At 44.2% G+C, this 21,929-nt stretch overlaps 1 long non-coding RNA gene across 1 annotated transcript; it reads left to right on the forward strand.

Moving 5' to 3' along the window:
• The first annotated feature begins 3,439 nt into the window (after nt 1-3,439).
• Nucleotides 3,440-17,299, forward strand: LOC138357466 (uncharacterized). Its single transcript, XR_011225022.1, has 3 exons — nt 3,440-3,618; nt 6,623-6,739; nt 17,047-17,299. It is a non-coding gene; the product is annotated as an uncharacterized lncRNA (long non-coding RNA).
• The last annotated feature ends 4,630 nt before the right edge of the window (nt 17,300-21,929 follow it).

Raw genomic sequence — 21,929 nt, forward strand, 5'->3', positions numbered from 1 at the left:
GTTTTGGTTCAAGCTGTATTCGCTCACGCTCTCTGAATAGGGCCATTTCACGTTCTTGCTCTTCTTTCCTCATTGCACCTTCTCTTTCCCTCATCTGGAGGGCTTCTTTCGCCAGTTCAGCCTCTCTTTCTCTCATGTGGATAGCTTCGTGCTGTTGCTCCCGCTCGAGTTTTGCAAGTTCTAGCTTGAGTTTTATAGTTGCCAGATCATGTTTATCTGCAATAGAATAAGTTTCGTGAGTTTCAGAGTTAATCTTCCCTTCATCTAAGAGGTGATCCATTATTTAGATATGCAGTTCATTTTTGTTGGCTCCATGGGGAACATCTAATTGATACTCGTGTGCAAGAGTTTGTAATTCGGTCCTCTTGGCACGACTTAAGGTTCCTATTTCACCTGCTGGATCGTTACGAAAAGCTGGGAGACGAAACATGGTGAAAAATAGCAAATAAATGTACAACGAATACTTGTGATATGGTAAGTGTCAGTAACAGGATAACGTGGCAACTGGTAACTATCCTGTGGAATTTAATATTTAACAATTAATGTTAATTTTAGAATGGTAAATGATTAGTCAATCAAAAGCGCAGGAAATCTTGTACCCGGTACTCAATGTAAGAGAATAAGGGCAAGAAAATCCTACTAAATAAATGAAACTGAGTTTCTAAAACAAATGAAACATTTAATTGTTCCAAAAGTGAATAAGGTAGTCCAAGAATGTAGGCATACCTTGCCGAGTCTCTATAGGACAGAAGCAAGGGTTTTCCCACTAAATGAAATATGATACTTACAGAATTAGCGAACTTTGTGCTCTGAAAAAAGAAAGCTAATTCCCTACCTAAGTAAATATCATCATCTCTGACTGACGTGTAGGGGTGCGAGTGTCAACTGGTGACGAGAACTGCTGCTGAGGACCCAACTCAGCAACGTAGTCTGTGCTAGAGGAATTATGGCCCTCTACATCCTCCTTCGGTCGGATTGCAGAAGATAGGGTGCTTTGACCCGAAGACAAACCAAAGTACCAGGGTACCCAAAATGATGATCGGTCTGAGATTGAGAAATATCCTAGGGACAAAAGGTGGAAAACCCGAGTAATAACACGGAGGGAGGGATGACCAAATAAGAGAATGACTGAGGCCTACAATCACCACGTAATCCAAAGTTGTCTCACACTCACCATATGCTACTCTCGGAATGCACAATACACACAGCACCATATGAAAATAAAATTGAATATTGAAAATATTGGAAAGCAACTGTAACAAAGCCAAGTACGCTTACCACAAATTGACGTTCTGGTACTAGTACCTGAGTGAAGCTCCGTGGACAGGCCCCCATTAAATGTGATGGGAAAGTGTTGAAGTGTAGATGTTCAGCAGTCCTCCAATGGCAGGTGTCAATGCCTAGTCACACTTACAAAAAAAAAGATAGACTGCTTCCCTGTTTTCTGTCTGTCTATGGTAAAGTAAGGGAAGACACGCAAAACACAAAATATGAACAATGAAACTTTAATTAATCTAGAAAACACATATAAACAAAGAAATCCCCTGCCAATGTACAGTGCAAAAGAACAAGTCGAAAACTATATAACAGAAATGAATAATAGGGATGAAGTTACTCTACAATAATATAATGTTTAAAGGTGAAAAATAATTAGGTGCTGAGAATATTAGCACTAGCTGAGAAACATCCAGCTGATAGACAGCTTATATCAGTTAGTTGTTCACTGCTGGAGAGCACAAGGATATTCTGACTTCAATGGCTGGACCAAGCCCAGATACGACTCAGGTAGAGGGCGCTGAGGTGCAATGTGCAGGTGTGCAGTCGGCGAGTCACCAATCAGGAGCAGGCAGGCTGGGAAGGGTAGTTGGCTGGTTGATGACGCAACCTGTCCTCTTAAAAAGAACGTCAACATTTGCCGTTTGACTCTACGGCTGTTTTTGGACGTTATTTTGTGTAAAACTACGTCTATTTTCGCTTCCATGGACTATCTCTTGTTATACAATGAAATACCACACTCTTATTATTCTATAACTCACTGACTATGCTCTGATATTTGTTCTTCAAGTAAAAATATATATATTTTTGCCTTAATTAGGCCATAATCCAGAAAATTCCAGCCTATCGCTCTTTATATTTAGGAAAACATCTAATAAATTTGGAAATGAATTTTTCGTTCGCCGACAGTTGCCTGTTACTATTTAACCCTCCATGCTTTAATGTCGCTGGTCATTGTGACTTTCCCAGGATTTATATATGTTTTGTAGTAGCATTTAGTCAGACTACAGTAATTTAACTAATGGGAAACCTCTATAGTTGTCGTAAATTAATAATAATCATTTATCAAATAATAAATTAGCAAACATATGCAACATTTTATGTTACGACTTTTCGGGTAGGCCGTTCTGTTTGTTTACAACCCCAATGGTTCAAAATACACAATACTTTTAATATATAAGTGACTAAGTATGCTCTAATATATGGTCCTCAATGAAAATTATCGTTTTTTTTTTTGTTAATTTGTCCATAGTGAATAAGATTCCTTACTGTTGATCTTTATATTAAGAAAAACATCTAAACAAATTGGTATTGTGTTTTCGTTCAGATAAAGTTTCCAGATACTATTTCCTAGTTATCAATTAATGTAGGTGGTTATTTTAATTCGCGGCTACCTGGGGCTTTCTCCCATTATACAATATAAATGTACTCACTAACTATTCTCTGGTATCTGTTCTTCAAGTAAAATTACCTATTTTTTTGTTTAATTAGTCCATAATTCATAAAATTCCTTCAGGTCGATCTTTATATTTAGAAAAACATCTAATCAATTTGGAATTTAATTTTTCGTTCACCTGCAGTTACCAGCTACTATTTCATTGTTATATTTTATGTCGCTGGTCATTACAATTTTCCAAGAATTTAAACAGCTAAACAGCAAGTAGCATCTTGTTAGAGTACAGGAATTTACCTATGGAGAACCTCGATAGCTGCCGAAAATTATTAATAATTATATATGTAATTTAAAATAATGAATTATATACCATTTCGTATGTTACGTCTTTGGCGGGTAGGCGGTTCTGCGGGTTTACAACCGAATTGTTTAAAAATCACACTATTTTAAATGTATGAGTCACTAGTATGCTCTGATATATGTTCTGCAATGAAAATAAAGATTGTTTTGTTGTTAATTACTCCATAAATGTGTAATGTGTTAATTCAGTCTAAAATCTTTTTGCAACGTTTATATGCGATATACGTAGCGGGAAACTACCTAATATTTAAAAATAATAGTTACAACATTCTATTAATATATAATGTTGAAATAAATATCACACAAAGTCTGTATATCTGTTTTTAGATGTCTTATAAATCTTCTTTTAAAATAGTATTAATGATTTTTATGAATCTTGAGTAAAAATTATGTTAATTATTATTAATCTAATTGTTATTATTTTAAGTAAAAGAATTGCAAGTATTCGCATAACCACGGGATCTCTGTTTGTGTATGAATGCACGGATTTGTTTTTGTTATGAGAGGGACGCCTTAGAAAGCATGGTGTAGGCCACCTGTGGCTCGCATCCGATCCCACGATCGTCGTCGCCCCTAAATCAACACAACAGGTATTTAGTATTTACGATTATAATAAGTAATATTTCTTTTATAATAATATTGCAGCAGGTGGTGTAGTGGTAGGACACTCGCCTGGCGTTCCGCGAGCGCTATGTCATGGGTTCGTATCCTGGCCGGGGAGGATTTACTGGGCGCAATTCCTTAACTGTAGCCTCTGTTTAACGCAACAGTAAAATGTGTACTTGGATGAAACAACGATTCTTCGCGGCGGGGATCGTATTCCAGGGACCTGCCCGAAACGCTACTCGTACTAGTGGCTGTACAAGAATGTAACAACTCTTGTATATATCTCAGGTTAGGGGCTAGGCATTTACACTCTTAGGTCAGCAAACTAGCTAGAAGGTTAGACTATTAGACTCCACTGGTCAATCGGGGCCCTGCATGACTCAGCTTATCCTAACCTAGCCCAGCTTAAACCATCTTAGCATAGTTCATTCTAGCTGTGCATAGTGCTTGCACAGCCTTGCTTATCCTAGTTTACCTCTTCCTAGCCTACCGTAGCCAAGCCTATCCCAGTATACCCTTACCTAGTCTTGCCTAGCCTAACCCTGCCTTGCTTTTAAACATGACCAGTCCTTCCTACCCTAGCCAAGCCCTGACCAGCTTAGCCAAGCCAATCCCTGCCTAGATTTAGCATAGCCTTGCCTTTTTATTAATATATAGAGGGTACCACCTCTGGTTGAGTTTGTAGGAACCCTCCACTTATAGGGTTGAGGGTTCCATATATATATATATATATATATATATATATATATATATATATATATATATATATATATATATATATATATATATATATATATATATATGTCGTACCTAGTAGCCAGAACGCACTTCTCGGCCTACTATGCAAGGCCTGATTTGCCTAATAAGCCAAGTTTTCCTGAATTATTATATTTTCTCAATTTTTTTTCTTATGAGATGATAAAGCTACCCATTTCATTATGTATGAGGTCAATATTTTTTATTGGAGTTAAAATTAACGTAGATATATGACCAAACCTAACCAACCCTACCTAACCTAACCTAACCTAACCTATCTTTTTAGGTTAGGTTAGGTAGCTGAAAAAGTTAGGTTACGTTTGGTTAGGTAGTCGAAAAACAATTAATTCATGAAAACTTGGCTTATTAGGCAAATCGGGCCTTGCATAGTAGGCAGAGAAGTGCGTTCTGGCTATTAGGTACGACATATATATATATATATATATATATATATATATATAATATAAATAATGTGTGTGTAAACATGCCACGTGTGTGTAAATCACAAAAATTAACACTTGATGAAGAATGTGACAGTGTCAGACCACGGAGGAAGAATTGAAACAGAAATTTCCTTAAGTACTTTCATATATTAATACATCTTCAGAAGGAATAATTTTTTATATAAATTAAATTAAAAAAAATCATTCCTCCATCGTCTGACACTCATATATATATATATATATATATATATATATTTATATATATATATATATATATATATATATATATATATATATATATATATATATATATATATATATATAATGTGTGTGTGTGTGTACTCACCTAGTTGTGCTTGCGGTGGTTGAGCTCTGGCTCTTTGTCCCGTATGTATGTATTCATATATATATATATATATATATATATATATATATATATATATATATATATATATATATATATATATATATATATATATGCGAACAAGCCTGAATGGTCCCCAGGACAATATGCAACTGAAAACTCACACCCCAGAAGTGACTCGAACCCATACTGCCAGGAGCAACGCAACTGGTATGTACAGGGACGCCTTAATCCGCTTGACCATCACGACCAGACATAAGGAAGTGATAGCCGAGGCTATTTGACCCACTTCCCCGCTGGCACTCGGATGGTAATCTTGGGCATAGCATATGGGTTCGAGTCACTTCTGGGGTGTGAGTTTTCAGTTATATATATATATATATATATATATATATATATATATATATATATATATATATATATATATATATATATATATATTATTAAATATGACCGAAAAAGTAAGATTAATAATTCTAACACGAATTTTCTCAATCTTTCGTACATTACGCTTCACTGTTGGAGGTGAAGCGTAATGTACGAAAGATTGAGAAAATTCGTGTTAGAATTATTAATCTTACTTTTTCGGTCATATTTAATAATATATGTCTACAGGAAAGACTGCTACCAAAATATACTAATATATATATATATATATATATATATATATATATATATATATATATATATATATATATATATATAATATTAATATTATATATCCTGCCTGAAATGCTGCGTGTACTAGTGGCTTTACAAGATAGTTCTTATAAAGATAGCATTTTGTGGTTATTCTCTATATCTGGTTCACCTAACAGTAAATAAGTACCTGGGAGTTAGACAGCTGCTATGGGCTGCTTCCTAGGGATGTGTGTGTGTGTTTGTATTCATGTTGAATTTTACAAAGTAGGAAGAGATGTTTGTAAAAAAAAAAATCAAATATTTTTGAAAGTATAAGTAGATTTGATATTTTTCTTTAATTGTTTATGTCTGCTGTCTCGCCTCCTTTATAAAATGGCATCATTCTTGCTTTTTTAAGGATATCAGGAAAAGTAAGGCACTCCAGAGATTTGTTGACTCCTTCCTAGTGTTGCCTAGCCCAGCCCAGCCTAGACAAGGCAGGCTGGGCATCCTAGCCTCACGCAGCTTAGCCCCCACCTACATGTAGCATCCCAGTCCATCCTAAGTGATCATTACCTTACTGGCTGTGTTTTCTCTTCAGCCCTGAATGTAATGTGGTGGAACATAAGCAGATACATATCAGGTCTTAGAGAATCTGTACTTCATACATTTCTTAATAATGTCTCACAAATATTTAAATAATTAAAAAAAAATTGTATAATAACTTCATATTATTCTTGCAATTTATTTTTGCATTTTTTTTTATACAAAATTTACATTTTAAAAGATTACCTCTATTTTTAGATTGATGACTTGAAGACTACAGTGCCATCCACAGCAAATCATGGTCTTAAAATATCTCCTAGCAATGACGAGACCAATTTTCACAGAGATCAAATTTTTGCTAAGCAGTAGTCACAGGTAAATATATATTATATATATAATATTATATATATAAAATTAACTACTTCATTGCTCAAAGCACCTTTAGACATTCTGAGAGTTGTACTATTTTATTAATTAATTAATTAGGCTATATTTTAATGTTTTGTAATGTTTTCATTACTTTTTCTGGGGGGAGCCCCGTCGGCTCCCCGGAGCTATCCCAGGCTGATATGCTAATGTCAGACTTTGGCATCAGTCATGTGTATGGAGTTCTTAGGCCTACCGGGGACCACGGCCAGAACCGGGCCCCCTCAGAGAGGCAAGGGGAGCAATGGCCTATAGAAGCCCCTGTGTAGTTGGAAGCATTCTATGTCTGCCATCGACCGGAACAGGCACCCAGAAAGGTAAGCGCCCCAAAACAAACCCCTATTCTGGTTAAAATTGCTACCTAATACCGAACTAGTGGATAGAACTCCCCAACCGAAAACAAGCAAATTAGTGTGACGTCACACACTGCCGCGCCGCTGTCTGCGCAGCTCCCCCCTCCCCGGGAGGGGGAAGGGGGAGCCCCAGACCCCCCGCGCCGGCTACCCACACCTCAGTTCTTAAGGCTGATGCTATAGGCGATGGTCGTGTGCTCTGGCTCCGGTGTCGCTACTGCACTGTGCTTTGAGTGTGGTGTTAGTTTTGTGGGTGCGAGAGCCAGGAGTTATCTTCAGTACTCGGGCTGCATGCGCCTAGGGCTGCCTTCCCTAGGTGCCCTGTAAGTACTGCCCTTGGGGCTTGGGGCCACCTTCCACAGGCTCCTCGGGGTCTGCCTCTGCTGGTCCGTTTTACCTTTCGGTTTTTCGGCCGCCTGTTGGGCTCTTGGGTGTTCTGTTCTCCCTTGTTACCGGCAGGTAAGAGGCAGTTTGCACTGGTAGGGGCGCAGGGTGCTGCTCAGCTTGTAATTCCCGACATCGCGGCCGGCTCTGTTCCTTGGGGTTCGCTGTCCTCTTGCGGGGTTTTGTTTTTCTTTTTGTTTTTGCCTGGTGGGGGGTTCTGTCATTTTATTCAGTTTGTTTTTGCCCTTCCACTGTTCTCCTCGGTGGCGCCCCCTGCTAGGTCCCCGTGAGTGTACACGTCCCTGGGGTTCAGCTTTAGAAGTTTGCTTGGTAGTTTTGGGCGCCGGTTTGCAGCACCCTGCCTGGGACTACCTGAGCGCGAGTCCTCTTAAAGTAAACGCTCAGGACCCTGGGAATCCCCTAGGGGGCGCGTGGGTCCGATGGATGTGACCCCGGGGTCCCCACTCGCTGTGTGCGAGTTTGAGGGTTGCTCGGTCCCCTTGTCTCAGGGTGACCCTCATTGTTTTTGCCTCTGCCACGCTGCCTGTTGGGTCGGTGATACTTTCGACCCTGAGTCCTGTGAGTGTTGCTGCTTGCTTGTGACTCAATTTACCCAATCCTCTGATGATTCTATTCGGGTACAGGCGGCACGTGCGTTGCAGTCTAGGTTTCGTCTGTTGCAACGCGCTCGGTTGGTTGCTTCCCCGGATGCCCCGGGGCTGCCCCGCTTTGCTTTTCGAGACCCGGACTTGGGGGTGGGGGTCGCTTCGATCCTGGTTCAGTCCGCACCTCCTCGTCCTTCCCCTTCTGTTCGTTCTGGTCCCCCGCCCCTGCTTCCGGCCCCGAAGCGTCTGAGGGTTTCGGGGTCGGAGCAGGGGTTACTTGATCTCGAGACTCGGGCAGCTTCGGGGGTTGCCCCTTCCGGGGGGGCGGCAGAGGCATTCGAGTCTTGTCTCCCGGCCGAAGCTTCAGGGTCTGACCAGTGGGCCCCCCTTCCTCCAGCTTTTCCGGCTGCTCCGTCCTTGTCTTGTGGGGTCGGGGCTTGGGGAGAGGACTCGGCCTCGGGTCCTGTGGTGACGGACCTCGAGGCTGGGGAGGGGCTGACTTGGGGGCCTTGGGCCCCGCTGGACCCCGCCTGGGTTTTTCTTCCCACTGAGCGGGGCTTATTGTTACAAGGAGTGGGGTTTTCTTTCCCCCCCTCTGCGTACGAGTTGGATTTGGTGTCGGCCCCTCCCCGGGTACGGTTCCGTGTTCCCCCGGGTACGTCGGTTCCGTCCTTCCGGAGGTTTTCGGCTTATCGCATCCAACCTGGTGTGGTGCGAGCGGCCTTTGCAGCTTACCTCCTGCGTGACCCGGATTATGCCTCGGAAATGGATCCGTCCACGTTCAGGTTTGGGACTTCGTTCCCTTTCTGGCTCCGTTACGAGGTTCCGGAGTCATCCTGGCTAGCAGACTGCCCCTTGTTTGGTCTGGATTCCTGGCATTCCTTCTGTCGTTCCCGCACGCTGGAGTGGCGGGAAGCTTCCACGGTGCTTCAGGTTTTCCTGGGGGGTGACCTTGAGTACCTGAATGAGTGCTTGTTTGCCCCTGCCCTTCCCCGCGATGTGGGCGTTATTCAGCTCCATGTGCAGGTTCCCTCCCTTTCGGCGGCGCTCGTGGCGGAGGACTTGCGCGCTCGGGGCCTTTTGTGTTCGGCCTTGCGGTTCTTTTCCCTCCTGGAGCTGTCTTCGGATTGGCTCGTGGAGGATGTGGGGACGCTTGGGTCCGTCCCGGGGTCCGGCACCTTGTCCTCGGCTGCGCGTTCGTCGGCTGCCTTGTTGAAGCTGTTCACGCCGATTTTGCGGGATGCGGTTTCACTGTTCTATGCTTCCCGTCTCGCGTGTCGGCAGGCGGTGCTGGGTTCCTCCGTGGAATCTGCTTGGGCTCTGGCTCTTAGGCGTTCTTCACCTTTTTGTCCTCTCCTGTTTGGGGAGTCGGCCGTGGCGCAGTTTATTCAGGCTGCGTCGGCGGCTTGTCGTCCGATGTCGGACTTGTTGGTTTTCCGGGGGTCCCGGGGTGGGTCTTCCCGGAAAGGTCGTGCCAGGGCTCGGGGTTCCTCTCGTCGTGGTAGGCCTCTGGTGTCAGGTTTGGGGTTGGCTCCTCCTGCGGACCCTCCCTCGTCTGGTCGGCGCGGTGTTCGCGCTGTGCGGGGTTCTGGGTCTCGTAAGGGTCGCCGGCCCTTTCGCGGTTTGCCCCTTTGACGGGGCGATGGGGGGGCGGCTTGCGCTGTTCGCCCGCGCCTGGTCCCACGATTCGTGGGCCTTTCGGGTCGTGTCTCGCGGCCTGCGGTGGCGTTGGGTGGCCCCTCCCCCCTTTGGGGGGTCGGGGCTGGCGGGGCAGGCTTCTTCCCCTGCGCTCTGTCGAGTCGTCTTGGAGTGGGTACGCTTGGGCGTCGTCGAAACGACGTCGTCCCTCAGATGGGTTTCCCGTCTGTTTCCGGTTCCGAAACGGGACTGCGCGGACCTGCGGTTCATTCTGGACTTGTCCCGTCTGAACCCCTGGGTTCATTGCCCTTCCTTTCGGATGACTACGCTGTCTCAGGTTCGGCTCCTCTTGGAGCCGGGTGCTTGGATGGTGTCCCTGGACCTCCGGGACGCTTATTGGCATGTCCCGATTCATCCGCGGTTCAGGGACTGGCTCGGTTTTGTAGTGGGGCTTCTGAGTTACCGCTTTCGTTGTCTCCCGTTCGGGTTGAACCTGGCACCTCGCGTGTTCACACGCCTTACACGGGTTGTGGTGGCTCGTTTGCGTCTCCTAGGTGTTCGGGTGTTGGCCTACCTCGACGACTGGCTGGTTTGGGCTCCCAGCCAGTCCGCTTGCTTGCTAGCCAGGGATTTGGTTCTTTCCCAGCTCGCCGGGTTCGGGTTCTTGGTGAACTGGAGGAAGTCCCATCTGGTTCCCTCTCAGGTTCGGACTTGGCTGGGTCTCGTGTGGGACTCTCGGACCGCCTCCTTGTCTCTCCCTCCGGAGTCTCTCCTGCGGCTGCGGTCCCGCCTTCGTCTGTTTCTGGAGGGCCCTCGGGTCACCCGGCGGTTGCTCGAGGGGCTGTGCGGGAGCCTGAACTTCGCGATGGTGGTCTACCCGCCGGGTCGGGTTTGGCTTCGACGGCTGTTCTGGTTCCTTCGGGGTTCTCCCTTCCGCCTCTCTCGCGATCGCAGAGTTCGACCCCCGGGGGACTTGCGTCGGTTGCTGCGTCACCGGCTTCCTCTTCGGGTTTTTCGGGGTTCAGTGCCTTGGCGCCTACCCGAGCCCTCGCTCGATGTGTACACGGATGCGTCGTCTCTCGGCTGGGGTTTTGTGACCAGTGCTCACCAGGCCGGCCAGGGGCGTTGGGATCCGTCCTTCCGTCGAGCTCACAGTACGGTGCGGGAGTTCGCGGCAGTGTGGTTTGCTCTGGGGAGGATTCGGGTGGCCCGCGGATCGACGATTCGGCTCCATTCGGACTGCTCTCCGGTGGTTCATTGCCTGAACCGCGGGGGTTCGATGCGGTCCTTGTCTCTTTGGGGTTGGTCGCTTCGGGTGACTCGTCTGCTGAGTTCTCGGGGTTTGGCTCTCCTGGCGGTTCACGTACGGGGCGTGTCCAACGTCTTGGCCGACGCCCTGTCTCGCTTCGTTCCCCTCTCCACGGAGTGGACGGTCGACGACGAGTCCTTCCGTTGGCTTTGCCAGACGTTCGGGCGCCCCGAGGTGGACCTCTTCGCGTCGGCGTGGTCGCGGCGTCTTCCCGTTTATGCGGCGCCCTTCCCCGATTGCGAGGCCGTCGGGGTCGATGCCTTTCGGCTCGACTGGTCGAGGTGGGGGTTCCTGTACCTCTTTCCCCCGGTTCGGCTGTTGCTCCAGGTCCTGACTCGCTTAGAGACTTACCAGGGGAGAGTTGTCCTTCTGGCCCCTTGGTGGCCGGCCCAGCCTTGGTTTCAGGCGCTGGTTGCTCGGTGTCCGAACCCGAGGGTTTTCCCGCGGCTCCGCCTCTTTCAGCAGATCGGGCCGGTACGTCACGTAGCTGGTTCGATCTTCTCCTCGAGTCTTCGCGTATGGTTTTTTTGACTCGAGTCTATCATCAGCTCTATGGTGATCAGGTGGCCTCCTTGTTGGTGTCCCACCTGAGGGCTTCTTCTCGGCGGCAGTATGAAGTTTCCTGGCGGTCCTTCCGTTTCTTTTTGCGTCTTCGTCGTGTTAGCTCCTTGTCTGTTCGGGTGGTCTTGTCCTTCCTCTCGTGGTTGTTTCAGGACCGTCATCTTATGCCTAACACTGTCGCTTCGTATCGTGCGGCGCTGGCGGAGCCGCTTCAGCTTGCTTTCGGTATCGATGTTACGTCTGCGCCGTTTCGCAAGCTGTCTCGTGCATTGTTTCACCTCCGGCCTGCTCATGCGTCGCCTGAGCCGTCCTGGTCTTTGGACAGAGTGCTCGCTTTCCTTTCATCTCCTCGTTTCGTTGTGGCCCCTTCGGTCCAGGATTGTTTTTCCAAGGCACTTTTCTTGTTGGCTTTGGCCTCTGGGGGTCGGGTAGGGGAGCTTCATGCTCTCCTCCGGCGCAGGGGTTTCTGCTCTTTTGGTCGTGGTGATAGTTTTGTTCGTTTGCAGCCGTCTCCTTCTTTTCTGGCGAAGAATGAGACTGCTGCGTTCCGGAGGGGTCCATGGGTGGTTGATGCTTGGTTGGTCAGGCCGGGGGTGCATCATGTTTTGTGTCCGGTTGCGGCGCTTCGCCGTTATTTGCGCGCCACAGCTTCTGTGTCCGGGGACGCGCTGTGGGTTGATCCGGTTTCCCTTCTTCCCTGTTCGCGGGTTCGGGTCTCTCAGGTCGTCCGCAGGGTTATTAGGTCTAGCCAGCCTGCGGTCTATCCCCGTGCCCATGACGTTCGTAAGTTCGCGGCTCTTGCTGCCGTCTTTGGGAATATGTCTTGGTCTGATATTCGGGCGCGGGGATTTTGGCGGTCGAACAGGGTCCTGGCTGCTCGTTACCTTGTGAATGTCCCTGGCCCTCGTCGGGCCTGTGTTGCTTTGGGTCGGCGGTTGCAGCCAGTTGTCTCGGCTTCGAGTTGAGGGGTGAGCGACGACCGCCTCCCGGGTAAGTCCCTCTTTTTCTGTCTGTGGGTAGTTAGCTCCGGGGAGCCGACGGGGCTCCCCCCAGAAAACCAGCGTTGAATGTAATGAAACGCCATTTTCTGGGTGAGTCCCGGAGGCTCCCCGGCATCCCTCCCTCCCTCCGGTCGGCGGTTTTTCGCGTTTTTGACATCCAGCCTCAAGAACTGAGGTGTGGGTAGCCGGCGCGGGGGGTCTGGGGCTCCCCCTTCCCCCTCCCGGGGAGGGGGGAGCTGCGCAGACAGCGGCGCGGCAGTGTGTGACGTCACACTAATTTGCTTGTTTTCGGTTGGGGAGTTCTATCCACTAGTTCGGTATTAGGTAGCAATTTTAACCAGAATAGGGGTTTGTTTTGGGGCGCTTACCTTTCTGGGTGCCTGTTCCGGTCGATGGCAGACATAGAATGCTTCCAACTACACAGGGGCTTCTATAGGCCATTGCTCCCCTTGCCTCTCTGAGGGGGCCCGGTTCTGGCCGTGGTCCCCGGTAGGCCTAAGAACTCCATACACATGACTGATGCCAAAGTCTGACATTAGCATATCAGCCTGGGATAGCTCCGGGGAGCCTCCGGGACTCACCCAGAAAATGGCGTTTCATTACATTCAACGCTGGTTTTTTGTTTTGAAATATAAATTGTTGAGTTTTGAAACATTTTGACATTAACTATACCTGAATATTTATAAACAAAAAAACACCAGAACTATGTCTTTGACAATTGCACTAAGAAGTCTTTGCCAAAATCAGGTGCTCAGTGCAGTAGTTAAAAACTTAAAAGTTGTACCACCTCTGGTGCAAGATTAGGGACCCATAGCCTCAGAGAAGAAAATAGAGAGTACTCAGAGAAGGCCTTGAATAATAGGCAGGCTGTTTGTGTGTGTTTCGACGGTAAGCTTGCTGACACCAAATGTAGTTACCTAAGTGTAGTTACAGGATTAGAGCTACGCTCGTGGTGTCCCGTCTACCCAGCACTCTTTGTCACATAATGCTTTGAAACTACTGACGGTCTTGGCCGCCACCACCTTCTCACTTAACTTGTTCCAACCGTGTACCACTCTGTATGCGAAAGGAAATTTTTGTATATTTCTTTGGCATCTTTGTTTAGTTAGTTTAAATCTATGACCTTTTGTTCTTGAAGTTCCAGGTCTCGGGAAATCTTCCCTATCGATTTTATCAATTCCTGTTACTATTTTGTACATAGTGATTTTATCACCTCTTTTTGTTGTCTTCTAGTTTTGGCATATTTAATGCCTCTGACCTCTCCACATAGCTCTTGCCCTTTAGTTCTGGGAGCCACTTAGTAGCATGTCTTTGCACCTTTTCCAGTTTGTTGATATGCTTCTTAAGATATGGGCACCAAACAACCGCTGCATATTCTAACCTTGGCCGAACAAAACTCGTGAACAATTTCTTTAGTATTTCGCTATCCATGTATTTAAACAAAATTCTGAAGTTAGAAAGCATGGCATAGGCTCCTCACACAACGTTCTTTATGTGGGCCTCAAGTGATAGTTTTCTATCTAGAATCAACCCTAGACCTCTTTCTTTTATCAGAATTATATAAAGATTTCTCACATAATTTTTAGGTTGTGTGGGATCAATGTTCTATTCCACATTCCATAACATGGCATTTATTCACATTAAATTTCATTTGCCAAGTGGTGCTCCATATATTTATTTTGTCCAGGTTTTTTTGAAGGGCATGACAATCATCTAAATTTCTTATCCATCCCATTATCTTAGCATCATCAGCAAACATGTTTATATAATTCTGTATTCCAACTGGTAGATCATTTATGTAGACAATGAACATTTCTGGTGCATGTACTGTGGTACTCCACTTGTGACACTTCTCCAGTCCGATTGCCTCTGATTACTGCCCTCATTTTTCTATCAGTCAGAAAATTTTTCATCCATGTTAGAAGCTTACCTGTCACCCATCCAAAATTTTCTAGTTTCCAGAACAACCTCTTATGTGGAACTCTGTCGAAAGCCTTTTTTATGTCTAGATAGATGCAGTCAACCCAACTACCTTTTTCCTTTAAAATCTCTGTGGCTCAATCATAGAAACTGAGTAAATTCGATACACAGGATCTTCCAGATCGAAAACAATACTGTCTGTGTGATATTATATAATTTCTCTCCAGGTGTTCTACCCATTTAGTTTTTATTATTTTTTTTTTTTTCAATCCTTTCACTGTTACACTTGTCAATGATTCAGGTCTATAACTGAGAGGGGTGGGGTCTTCCCTGTTGCCACTTTTGTAGATTGGAACTATGTTAGCCTTTTTCCACATGTTTGCTATGACTCCTGTACACAGGGATGCCTGAAAGATCAGGTGAAGTGGAAGGCAGAGCTCAGATGCACATTCTCTCAGAACCCATGGTGAAACTCCATCTGGACCAACTGCTTTGTTCTTACTTAGCTACTTTAGCATATTTTCCACTTCATCTCTAGACACCTCTATACGCTCTATGATGTTCTCAGAAATTCTTATTGTGTTTGGTTCTCTTAAGATTTCATTTTGTATAAACACACTTTGGAACTTTTGGTTTAATGTTTCACACATTGCATTATCATTTTCTGTGAATCTGTTTCCTATTTTCAACCTCTGGATATTATCCTTTACCTGCAATTTGTTGTTTATGAATTTGTAGAATAGGCCCAGTTCTGTTTTACATTTATCCATTATCCCTTTTTAAAAATTTCTTTCTGCCTCTTCCCTTACTGCTGTATGGTTGTTTCTCGCATCTTTGTATCGCTGGTATGATTGGGGGTTTGGCTTCTTTCTATTTTGATACCTGCTTGATGGGGTTCTGCTCTTCTACTCCCCAAGCCCGGCCCGAAGCCAGGCTCGACTTGTGAGAGTTTGGTCCACCAGGCTGTTGCTTGGAGCGGCCCGCAGGGCCACATACCCACAACATCCCGGCTGATCCGGAACTTCTCTTAGAAAACAGTCCAGTTTTCTCCTGAAGATGTCCACGGTTGTTCCGGCAGGAACAACCGTGCAACCGTGCTCTGAAGGGGAAAGTGAATACTGAGCAGTACTCGAGACGGGACAACATAAGTGACTTGAAGAGTACAACCATTGTGATGGGATCCCTGGATTTGAAAGTTCTCGTAATCCATCCGATCATTTTTCTGGCTGACGCAATATTTGCTTGGTTATGCTCCCTAAACATTAGATCGTCGGACATCATTATTCCCAAATCCTTGACATGCTGTTTTTCTACTATGGGAAGATTCGATTGTGTTTTGTACCCTGTATTATGTTTCAGATCCTCATTTTTGCCATACCTGAAATTTATCACTGTTAAACATCATGTTATTTTCTGCTGCCCAATCGAAAACTTTGTTGACATCTGCTTGTAGTTTTTCAATGTCTTTCATTCCATTTTTGTGTCTTTTGGTCTGTGGCCCTCTCTCAATTTCTGTTGAACCATTCCTGTTTTCTGGCCCTGCATCTCTGTTTTGGTATGAATGTTTGTGTGCCTTCATTGTATATTTTGCAAAATTTGGCATACATTTAATTTACTTCCCTGTCTAGCAACAAGTCTGCCTAATTACTTATTAAAAAAAATTTGAAGTTCCCCATAGTGACCTCTCTCTCCTGAAATCAAGTTTATCAACTGTTTCAATGTCCCCATTTTCTGTGTGTGTGTGTTTGGAGGCTAAGCTTGCTGATACCATGTGTGTGTGTGTGTTTGGAGGCTAAGCTTGCTGATACCATTTGTGTGTGTGTGTGTTTGGAGGTTAAGCTTGCTGATACCATGTGTGTGTGTGTGTGTTTGGAGGCTAAGCTTGCTGATACCATGTGTGTGTGTGTGTTTAGAGGCTAAGCTTGCTGATACCATGTGTGTGTGTGTATTTGGAGGCTAAGCTTGCTGATACCATTTGTGTGTGTGTGTTTAGAGGCTAAGCTTGCTGATACCATGTGTGTATTTGGAGGCTAAGCTTGCTGATACCATGTGTGTGTGTGTTTGGAGGCTAAGCTTGCTGATACCATGTGTGTGTGTGTGTGTGTTTGGAGGCTAAGCTTGCTGATACCATGTGTGTGTGTTTGGAGGCTAAGTTTGCTAACACCGTGTGTGTACTCACCTGTCTAAATAATAATAGGGGTGTGTACCACCTCTGGTGCAATTGTAGGGACCCACAGCCTTGACGAAAATAAAGAGTATTCAGAGAAGACCTTGTGGATTCTCACTGAACACTAATCTTTTCTTCTCCTACCACCCCTCTTATTTTGTTTTATGCTGTATTCTATTATATATCATATAAATACATAGCCAAATGGCAATATTTATTATGTCTATACAAAAGAAGACATCCACTTTATTTTTTTCTCTCCTTTGTTTCTATGTGGATTTTGTTGTGACTAATGATTCTCCTCCTTCCCATCAACAGGTCTTCCTCACTGGGCTTGCTCGGTTTTTGTGTTACTGTGAGGGTGCCATCATCGTTTACCCTTCAAGACTGACTCATGCTGGCATTGCATTTGTGGACTTCCCTACACAGTAAACAGTCCTTCTCCATATGGTGATTGTCCAGGGCAAGTAGGGTGTGACTGCCATCTTGGAGAAGCAGGGTCTTTTAATATGAAGAATCTTCCGTCTTCTCTACTTACGCCAGCTTGTGCCGGCCTTGCATTCTTGTTACTTCATGGCCCTTGGGCCTTTTTTATTTATTTTACATAATAAATTTTTTGACTAATACCCGTGTTTCACAAGAGATCCTTAACATTTTAAGCACCAATTGTATTGACTAATGTACGTCTTGTAACCTTTAAGACATAAATAGACAAGACATAGATAAATGAGTGAATAATACTGAGTGACTAGGTTAGGGCGAGGAACATAGTACAGTGTCTGGCTTTGGAAGAATGCCTACTGTTTTAGAAACCTTATTGCCATGATCATAATCGTATGGGTTAAAAAGCATTTGTTGTCACTCCTACACTGTGGCTTGTTGAGCTTGAAACCTTTGCTCCTTGTTCGTGTTACATCTGACCTTTTGAAGAAATTGTATGAATCAATATCCTCCAAATTGTTCAGTATTTTAAAGGTTTCGCTCTATTACTCTATCATTTGCATATATCTAAGCATATAGATTAGATATAGATTTAGATTAGATTTTTTATTCAGGTAAAGGTACATACATTGCAGATGAGTTACAAAGGGAAAGACATTGACTAGAGTTCACTAGCTCTATTGGAAGAGAAACGTCTGCAAGACAAGTGTGGGCAAAAATTAATGTAGCTAAGGGGAGCAGAGCCCGGCCTTCGGCTCACAACGACCCCCAGGGTAAGGCTGAAGAACTAATACACAAGTGGAGTGATGCAGCATCATCCTCCTCCCTCCCTGCAGAAGTAAGCAGGGAACAGCTCCTCCGACATAATGACAGAAGGATTAGGATAACAAGAGCACAATCTAGTGATGACGAGTATGGGGAACCAATTACAGCCAAGGAAGTAAAGGGGGCTATGAAAAGGGTAAAAGTACAGCACCTGGTGAAGATGGCGTCACCTACGACATACTCAATGCACTGTGTGAAGTGTCTGGCAATCCACTACTCCACCTGTTTAACAAGTCATTCCTATGTGGAGTGTTGCCCACACAATGGAAACATGCAATAATGGTCCCAATACCGAAACCCAATGACCCTGGCAATTATAGACCTATCAGTCTCATGTAATGCACTTGGAAGATGCTTGAAAGGATCATCCTAAACCGACTATTGCACAAAATAGGCAAGATAGGGGAGGGGTCAATGGATTTGTTAAAGGACGGAGGACAGCAAACTATAGTTAATTACCTTGCTAATGATACAGCTAAGTACTCCCAACAAACTCGCACCTCGGGGCAAAATTTTAAAATTTAAAATACAATACCTAAAGCCACTAATACGCATAGCGTTTCGGGCAAGTATATACGAAGTAAAACCCAAACAAAGAACTGACTCCGTAGGACCCATAAAAGATGAGACTAACAATTTTAAGTTGTATCATAAAAGGGCGGCAAACACTCTCAATGAATACCTAACATCAGTGTTCACACTAGAAAGCTTGAATGACATCCCATCACCAACACAAATGTTTGTCGGAGGTAAGGAGAATGAATTAAGAGAAATACCAATTACACGCGACACAATCAGGAAGAGCATTGACAAACTAAAAGACTCAGAAGCCCAAAGTGTAAATGGATTTAAGTCCCAAGTCGTAAAGGAACTGGCAAATTAATTGGGTGGTTGTAGGTAGGAGCTGCCTCGTATGGGCCGGTGGGCCTTCTGCAGTTGCCTTTGTTCTTGTGTTCTTGTGTTCTTATGTTGAGTAGCAACATTTGCAAATTTGCAGATGATACAAAAATAGGTAGGGAAATTAACACGGAAGAAGACTCACTATCACTTCAAGTTGATCTAAATAGGGTTTTGAAATGGTCAAAAGATTGACAGATGCAGTTTAATGCTGATAAATGTAAAGTTTTGAGACTAGGTAATGATGATAGTTACAAGATATGAGCTAGATGGTGTTGAGATTGCGAAGTCGGATTGTGAAAGGGATCTGGGAGTTATGATTAGTAAGAATTTAAAACAAAAGGATCAATGCATGAATGCTCGTAATAAGGCAAATAGGACACTGGGATTTATTAATCGAAGTGTTAGTAACAAGACACCTGGTGTGGTTCTTCAGCTATATCTTGCTCTGGTTAGGCCCCATTTACATTATGCAGTTCAGTTTTGGTCGCCATATTATAGAATGAATATAAATTCACTTGAACGTGTCTAGAGTAGGGTGACTAAGTTAATTCCCCAAAATAGAAATCTTTTATATGAAGAAAGATTAACAAAGCTTAAATTGCATTCACTGGAAAAGCGAAGAGTTAGGGGTGATATGATAGAGGTTTACAAGTGGATGAATGGACATAACAAAGGGGATATTAGTAGGGTATTAAAAGTATCAACACATGACAGAACACAAAACAATGGGTATAAATTGGATAAGTTTAGATTTAGGAAAGACTTGGGTAAATACTGGTTTGGCAACAGGGTTGTTGATTTGTGGAACCAATTACCGCGTAACGTGGTGGAGGTGGGGTCCCTCGATTGTTTCAAGCGTGGGTTGGACATGTATATGAGTGGGTTTGGGTGGTTATAGATAGGAGCTGCCTCGTATGGGCCAATAGGCCTTCTGCAGTTACCTTTATTCTTATGCTCTTAATTCACTATGCTTGCCAGTGAAACTCCTTTTCAGAAAATCGCTGGACCATGGAATAGTTCCCCTAGTAATAGTTGAAGGTGATGTAGTGATCGAGTAATCCTTATACTCCATTATCTCATCATCATAATGGCATAACTAATTACACAAGCATTAATCCTATCCCTATTTACAGGTAACGGTTTTCCACCCTTCTATATCTTACTGTGAGGTGTCGTCACCGTACATAAGCAAGCGACTTGAGAATAGCACATTACGGGCTATTCATGCCCGTGCCACCTCTTGGGTGGCTTAATCTTTATAAATAAATCAGAATAGCACACACCACACGGGAGACATCTCCCGTCACGCAGGGTGCAGTCGCACCTCCACAGATCTCCAGTATCAGCTCTTGATATTGGTAATGGCTCAAAAGGGCCACCACTTACAGGGTATTCATGCCCGTGTCACCTCTTGGGTGGCTTAATCTTCATCAATCAATCGAATAGCACACAGTACAATCTCCAGTCAAGAATGTAGCACTCGGCGTGTACAGTTCTAATCGACCCAAGACGCTACAGCCTCGACACAGAGCAGACAGCAGACTACGACCGTTGTTCAGGTCCATGTAAACTACATCTACCCGAAGTCCTTCGTCTGAATAGCCAGTTACCAGTTACAGGAGATACTTTTTCACCCACATAGTTATTAACTCATGGAACCGCCTACCCACCGAAGCGGTACGTGGCAAAACGATGCTGATTTTCAAAATATACCTGGAAAAGATCATTCCTCCCTACACCTGGGGGGTACCTTCGTTAAAGTAAAAAGGTATACAGAAATAACAAAGAAAATAGATATGAATACTATTACCTTCGATGTTAGTAGTAGTTGTGCAAGTGAGGAGAAAGAAAAAATATTACGGAGTTCATGGATGAAAGTAGATTGATAATATTATCTTGGAACGTTAATGGATTAAAAACTAGAGCGGTGGATGTACACTATTATACTCTTAGAGAGAATATTAACATAGCAGCACTCCAGGAAACTGGGGATAGGGATGGTAACATTCTGAACATGAAGATGAACATGTTGAACATGAAGATGTTCAACTGCTGGGCGAGCCCTCTCCTACTCATCTGAGGGGAGGGAGATTAGATTATGCTTGTTTGATAAATGCTGAGGGCATAGAAGAGAATTGTCTTACTGTGGATGAAATGCTAAGAGATTTTGCATTACAAATACAGCTTAAACTAGATAAAAAGCATGCCTGCCTTCAGAGGAAAAGCTTAAAGTTTAATAAGGGAGAATTAAGGGGTCTTGTTGGTTATATTAAGTCTTGGTATGATACTTATAAGCCAGTTTCGGCAGAAGCATTTTATTAAGATTTAATTAAGGAGGTAGATGTATTTAATGCAACATTGAACCGGAAAACATCTGGTATAGAAAAGCATCCCCCCATAAAAGTGTGCGGAGAAGAGAAAGGAAATTTGGAGCAAGTATTGGCAGGAGTTTGCAGAGAAAGTTGGGAGTAACAAACTTGAAGGAAATCTGGCAAGACATAAATGAAATAAGGGGTAAAAAGCATAATTTTGTTGCACATCCTGACCAGTAAGGAATTGCAAAAGGTCTCGTAAATAAATGGGCGGAAGCTGCCAAACTTAGTTCATTTAATTACCCGCTGTAACGAGAGTCGTTTGATTCTTGGAAAGATCTAAGAAAGGATTTTATACTTACAGCAGGTAACAGTGGTGATGTCACTTGCACAGGTATTACCAGAGAAGAACTAATAACGGCGATTAAAGTTGGGAAATCTACCGCCCCTGGGGAGGATGGAGTAACTTATGAAATACTTAATGAACTTGCCATTATGACGAAAAGCCTGCTGTTAGACCTCTTTAATATTAGTTATAAAGAGGGCAGAATTCCCAGTAAATGAAAAAGAACTATGATCATCCTTATCCCTTAAGCCAATGGAGAGTACAGACCTGTGTCTTTAACCTCGTGTTTTTGTAAAATGATGGAGAGGATCATTTTAAATAAACTTTTGAATATAATAGGTGATCAGCTGTCTAATAATTTTTCGGGTTCCTCAGAG

This window comes from Procambarus clarkii, chromosome 78, assembly GCF_040958095.1.
Source record: "Procambarus clarkii isolate CNS0578487 chromosome 78, FALCON_Pclarkii_2.0, whole genome shotgun sequence".
NCBI lineage: Eukaryota > Metazoa > Arthropoda > Malacostraca > Decapoda > Cambaridae > Procambarus > Procambarus clarkii.